Raw genomic sequence first — 6967 nt, forward strand, 5'->3', positions numbered from 1 at the left:
ATTCAAGAAACCCTCCAAGAGCCCTCGGTAGAAAGAACAGAAGACAAGCAAGAGGTACTTGAGGTAATCGGTCTAGACCTCGGATGGATGAACCCCCTAGTCGAATACATGAAATTCGACATCCTCCCTAAAGAGGAAAAAGAAGCTAAAAAGATCCGAAGGGAAGAACAACACTACACCTTGGTGAGAAATATCCTCTACAGAAGGGGGATATCGACACCATTGTTAAAATGCGTGCCGACCTCAAGAACCGCTGAAGTATTGGAGGAAGTACATAGTGGGATCTGCGGAAATCATCTCGGAGCAAGGTCACTAGCCAGGAAAGTAATCCGAGCTGGATTCTACTGGCCGACCTTACAGAAAGACGCCACAGAATTTGTGAAAAAGTGTCAACCATGTCAGATGCATGCAAATTTCCACGTAGCTCCACCAGAAGAGCTCATCAGTATCACTTCTCCATGGCCTTTCGCAAAATGGGGAATGGATTTGTTAGGTCCTTTTCCCCAAGCGCCAGGACAAGTCAAATACCTGATCGTGGGGATAGATTACTTCACAAAGTGGATAGAAGCAGAACCATTGGCCACCATCACCGCTCAAAGAAGTCGCAGGTTCCTCTACAAAAATATCATCACAAGATATGGGATACCTTATTCCATTACTACAGACAATGGAACCCAATTCACCGACGCCACCTTTAGAAGCTTAGTAGCCAGTATGAAAATCAAACATCAGTTCACCTCGGTAGAGCACCCACAAGCCAATGGGCAAGCCGAGGCAGCCAACAAAGTCATACTGGCAGGGCTAAAGAAGAGACTACAGGAAGCAAAAGGAGCTTGGGCTGAAGAGCTCCCTCAGGTGCTATGGGCTTACAGGACAACTCCCCAATCCGCCACGGGAGAAACACCTTTCCGACTAGTCTATGGCGTAGAAGCCATGATACCAATAGAAATCAATGAGCAAAGCCCAAGGGTAGTTCTCCATGACGAGGTCGGAAACGTACGGGGACACAAAGAGGAGCTCGACTTACTCCCCGAAGTCCGAGAAGATGCCCAGATAAGAGAAGCAGCCTTGAAACAAAGGATGACTACAAGGTACAACAAAAAAGTCATTCGAAGAACATTCGCCCCTGATGACTTGGTCTTAATCAGAAATGACATTGGAGTCAACAAATCAGGAGAAGGAAAGCTCGCCGCAAATTGGAAGGGACCATACAAAGTCAATGAAGTTTTAGGAAAAGGTTATTATAAAGTAACCGACCTGAACGGCACTGAATTACCAAGGTCGTGGCATGCTTGTAATATGAAAAGGTACTACAGTTAAAAGCGAACTCTACTCCCTGATGTACTCTTTTCCCAACTTCATGATTTTTCCCAAAAGGGTTTTTTCTGAAGAAGGGTTTTTAACGAGGCATCATAGTAGAGGCTAAGGGAAGATAGGCTATAAAAACCCTTAGTAGCAAGAAGGTACCTCCCCAATAAATAAAGATCTTTTTCATCTACAATATCTCTTATAAAATCCTTTTTATTTTTTATAAGTCTTTCTACGAAACGCACCGACTTAAGCTCGACAAAACGTGAAAATCCCATGAACCGACCTAGATGGTCGTCAGGATAAAACAACGAGGTACAAGTCGGTGTAAAGAGGTTATAAAAGTTGAACGTGAAAACTCGGGAACAATCCGACTCACAAGTCGAAATGAGAACCCGAGTAGAAAAACTCGGAAATACTCCGACCCGTAAATCGGAGCGAAGAACCGAGTATAAGAGAAACGTATCGCAAAAATAACCTAAGTCATAAGAACTTGCTAAAACAAAGTTGAGTATAGGGGATAACAAAAAGAGATTGGAAAACCTAGGAAAGGTTTAAAGACTGTCCCAAAGGTCCTTAAACAAGAAGCTCAGAAAAACAAACAAGCCAAAAGGGAAGGTTTGCAAAAGATCAAGGGAACATCAAAAAACCAAAAAGCATGCACGCATAAGGTAATCTAAACCCTTATCCCAAAAGGGTATCCATTTTGTTAACTCAAAAACCCTCGTCAAAAAAGGGGTAATTTTTAAATATTTTGTTTACGGCCTGGGAAGGCCAGAAGAAATTGTTCAAACTGCACAACTAAGAATAAATAAATAAAGAGTTTAAAAAGGGGGGCCCACAGGCCGGACCCCCAAATAGCCAAAGATCATTTTTTCACAGCAGACGGGTCACCACCACCAGAATCGGGAGGAGCGCCACCAGAAGCATCCATGGGAGATGAAGAGATCGGAGGGACCATTGAAGTACTCGGAGCATCTTTAGAGCGAGGAGGAGACTCAATAATCCTCTGCCCCCGAGTCTTCAACTCTGATTCAGAAACAATTACGGGGGCAGGAGGATCTACGATGGCACCATCAATGACAACTTTGTCAGGATGTAAAGGAGAAAGATCCAAGTCGGGAGCAATAACCCTGACCTGCTCCAGGAAGATCCTCCAAGACTCCTCGGCACCATCGGCAATAGAATCCTCCAACTCCTCATATGCCTTCCGAGAATTCAACAGGCCAGTCTTCACAGACACAAGATCCTTGAATAAGCTTTGATAGCTGGCCTGTGCTGTTTTCCTCAAATCCATCTCCATGTTGCATTGGGCCTGCAAAGCCTTCCCTTTCTCCCGGAGGGTATCTCTCTCCTCCCTTAGCTTGGCAATTTCCTTCCTCAACTCTCCCTCATGCTCTTGATATGCACGAAGCCTTCCTTCCAGCTCCTCGACCCTCGAGGTCGTCCCTAAAGAGCTGAGAGGGGTCCTTTCGAAGATATCCAAGAGCTTGCCACAAACCACCGCCGCTTTGAGGCTCTCCTCGATCATAGTGGTAAGGTGGCCCCGAACAGACATATCATCCATGCCTATACGGGCATGAGGATAGATATTCTTTTGGACGAATGCAAGAGCATCCGCTTTAACCTCCCCAGAAGAGTTAGACTATAAGGTCTTGCGCTTCTTGGGATCAGGAGAAGGTCGGACGACGGAGGGCGGCTGAGAGGGAGCTGAAGAAGAAATCACCATGGGATTGGAAAGAGTCCCAACGTTCCGAGGAGGAGGAGGAGGAGAGATAATCCTGGCACCACCAGACCGAGCGCGAGACTTAGCTTTAGCCTCCTGGACCCTCTGAAAAGATTCTTGAGCGTTTGTCTTTGCCATTTCTGAAAAAGAAAACAATAGCTAAAGAATCAAACAAGTCGGAATGATCAGTTAACAAGTCGGAAATTTAACAGACCAGAAAAAACTACCTAGTTGTGATTGGACAAAGGTCGGAGACCCTTGGAGAAATTTTTTAGTGTCCAAATATGGGGCCCTCCCCCACACTTCTCGGAGGAACCCCACGACGGCAGCCTCTACTTCATCCAGGTCATCCAGACCATATTTCTCGCAAGGGGAGGCCTCCAGCCAGTATAAAGGAAAGCGAGGAAAAGAATTATCATCCAGAAAAAAGGGGTGATGACCCTCTACAGCTTGCACTTTGAAAAAGAAATTTTTAAAGTCATGAAAAGATTCATCAAAAAGGGTAAAAATCCTCCGACCTTGTATGGCTCGGAAGGAAACCCATTGTTGTTTATTATTCAGCCCACTAAAAGGCTTGGTCATATGAAAAAGATGGAAAAAGATTTTCAGAGAAGTCGGGAAATCCAGAGCATGGCTAATAAATTGGTAAATTTTCAAGAAACCCCAGGAGTTGGGATGAAGCTGGGTAGGGGCAACCCGACAATGCTGCAAAACAGACATTTCAAAATCTGAAAAGGGCAGAAAGACGCCCAGACGGGTGATCATGCACTCATACATAAAGAAGAAATGGGGAGCCGTTTCGTTGGCTCTCCCATGACAAACTCGGTCCTCTGAACCGGGAACAAGCAACTCATATTTAGGCTCATCCTCATCCGAAGTACAGAGCCAGTGGTGGGTGCGAAGATGAGTAATAAACTCCGCATCAACCAACGGCTCCTCCCCCAGAACAGTAACGTCAACCCAATCTACGGAGGCCATTTTCTTTCTCTAAGAAAAATGAGGAAACCTACAAAGGGAAAAAAGAAAAGGAAAAAATCAAAAACAAAGGTCTCTAGAGAGGAGAAAAAGGAACCAGGCACAAGTCTACAAACCTATTTCTCTACAAAGTAAAGCCATACGAAAAGTGCGAAGAAGGAGAAAGAAACTAACCTCTTTCTGGGAATGAAGGTAGGAAGAAGCAAAAGTCTCCGGAGCACGAGAACGTAGTACGAGTGAATACGGCACGAACAAAGAAAAAAGAAGTTTGAAAGATTGCAGAAACGGAAAAAAGAAAGAGAGGGAAAGTATTTATAAACATGCTAAGGGGCATAATGGTAAAAACGAAGCAGTCATTAATGAGAGTGCACCGTTACCAAAGCCATCAATCCCTAAGTGCATCCCTAACGGACACGACGCTTGAATAGACGTAATTGTCAGAAACAAAAGGTCGCGAAGATCACGTCGGTTTAAAAACCCGTGAAAGTCGGCTACGAACCCGAGTTAAATACTTGAACCCAAGCCCTAAAAGAGATCTTGGGCTCAAGTAGGGGCACTGTTCATACCCTGGCCCAATAATAAGGGCCCAGGTCCAAATAAAGGGCCTGATCCGAAGAATTAAGCCTAGCTAAGCACCGGCCTTCGTATAAGAAGTCGGTGCCGTCCACGACCTGCTCTAAAGAAGTCGGGCACGAGATTAGTTGGCAGATAAACACTCATTCAAATGAGTGACCGCCCCTAAAATCTCTCTAACCGCTTCATCAAGCCATATCTTAACCTCCCTAAGATAATGGGACGGTTAGCACCCTAAAGATATGGCACTACTCCAACGGTGGTTATTGGCTCACCACTATAAATACACTGACACCCCTCAGGTATCTCTAAGCCCAATACTCTCTAGACTTGCTCACACTCTTGCTAACTTAGGCATCGGAGTGTCTTTGCAGGTACCACCCCCTCTCTCTCCTCGTACGAACAAGTCGGACGGAGTCCCCGAGTTGCACATTCATTCGGAAATCTCCTCCTCCACACCCTTGGGCCAACCCACGCCATCCACTCTATTAATCTCTGGTTACTTACCGTAACACAATTAAAGTGTGACACATCATGAAGGATAACTTACATGTTATTTTAGAGGGAGTTGGATAGAATTCACCATATATATATATATATATATATATATATATATATATATATATATATATATATATATATATATATATATATATATATATATATATATATATAAAATTAGTCATATACTATATTGAAAAGCTTGTGAAATGTAAGGCACGAAATATTTACTATATATTTTTATAATTTTATTTTTTATTAGAATAACTTATTATAATTAATACATTTTAACATTCTTATAATAATATATTTGGGATAAAAATATAAATTAAATTAAAATTGATACAAACTCTCGTTATCACAAAATATTTAATTATTCATTATATTTATCGACAATTTTTTTTACCTTTTTAATGAATTTTTAGGGTTTTAAAAGGTTCACATTTAACAAAAGTTTCTAAAACTCTTAGCTTGTGATTAAATTTGTGAATTAACATCAATTATTATTTTAAAGCATTTTTCTTTAAACTCGTGCGAATATACGCTTTAGAAAGTATTTTAGTGAAGAAAATATATAAAATATATATATAAGATCTCAAATTCAAATAAAAATATGTTCTTATATGATCCAAAATATCAGAGGCCCAAGGTTATACTATAGAAAAGAAAAGCGAAGATTAGACTATTTTATCTAATTTGGCCTATTAACAATGGTCAGAATTGGTAATTGAAGTAGTCAGGTTATTAAATTATTAGTTCAACTGATGAATTACTGGTTTAACCGATTAATCCAATCCCACATAAATAGAATATATAAAATAGTCAAAAATTTAAAAATATATTTTTAATAACATTTTAATAAACATTAAGTCTCAAATTTTAAAAATAAGTTATACGAAAATAAATATAAAATTTATTAGTACCTTTACATTAGTATCTCAATTTAACACAATGAAAATAATAATTCATAGATTATATTCAAAGAGTAATTTCAAAGTCTGGATATTTTTCTTAACTTCATCTGACAAATCTGGAGCTACATCCTGATTGGTTTCATTCTGATTTGTATTTTTCATAGAATTATTATTAGTTTCATCGTCTCGATCATCTTTAGATTCAATTGATCTAGCATTTTAATAATGTTTCATAAATCATAATCAATAATAACGCAAAACATTTGGTTAAAGCATTACAAAATCATCCCTAATAAAAACATACTCAAATCATCTAAAGCTGATTGAATAGATATATTTGCAAGATTATTCCGTAAAGCATCAACTTCTTCAGGAGTTAAAAATGGTGGTGAATCTTCCATTATTCATTCCGAATAATCCTCAAATGCATCAAAACAAATTGGATAATAACTTTGCTTTCTCATTCAATTCCTATATTATTAATTAACTTGATTATTCTTATTATGACTAAAAATTTAAAATAATGACTTCAAGAAATAATAATAAAAAGTACCTTTGTTGTAGCCTTAAGTTGTAATGAACATAAACAAGATTATTAAACTTTTGATGTTCTAACGATTCCTTTTCTTTGAGTGAATGTGTTAAAAAATGCTCCAGTTACGCTCACAACCTGAAAAACTACAAATTTGACTCAAAACACGAATTGCTAACTTTTGCAAGTTTAGTGCTCCACATCCATAAAATTCCCAACATTGATCTTAACATAAAAAAAATATTATATCACAATCATAAAAATCAAATCATAAACATATCACAATCATAGAAGACTAATTTTAATAAAAAATTTACTAGACATCATTGTGCTTCACTCACGTATTGCAGGCTGTCTTCCAAAGTCTTATTTAGCATTCTTAAAGATTCTCATCTCAGTTGTCAATTTATAATTTAAATCTGCATCACCGTAAGCATA

Source organism: Arachis hypogaea, chromosome 5, assembly GCF_003086295.3.
Source record: "Arachis hypogaea cultivar Tifrunner chromosome 5, arahy.Tifrunner.gnm2.J5K5, whole genome shotgun sequence".
Lineage (NCBI taxonomy): Eukaryota > Viridiplantae > Streptophyta > Magnoliopsida > Fabales > Fabaceae > Arachis > Arachis hypogaea.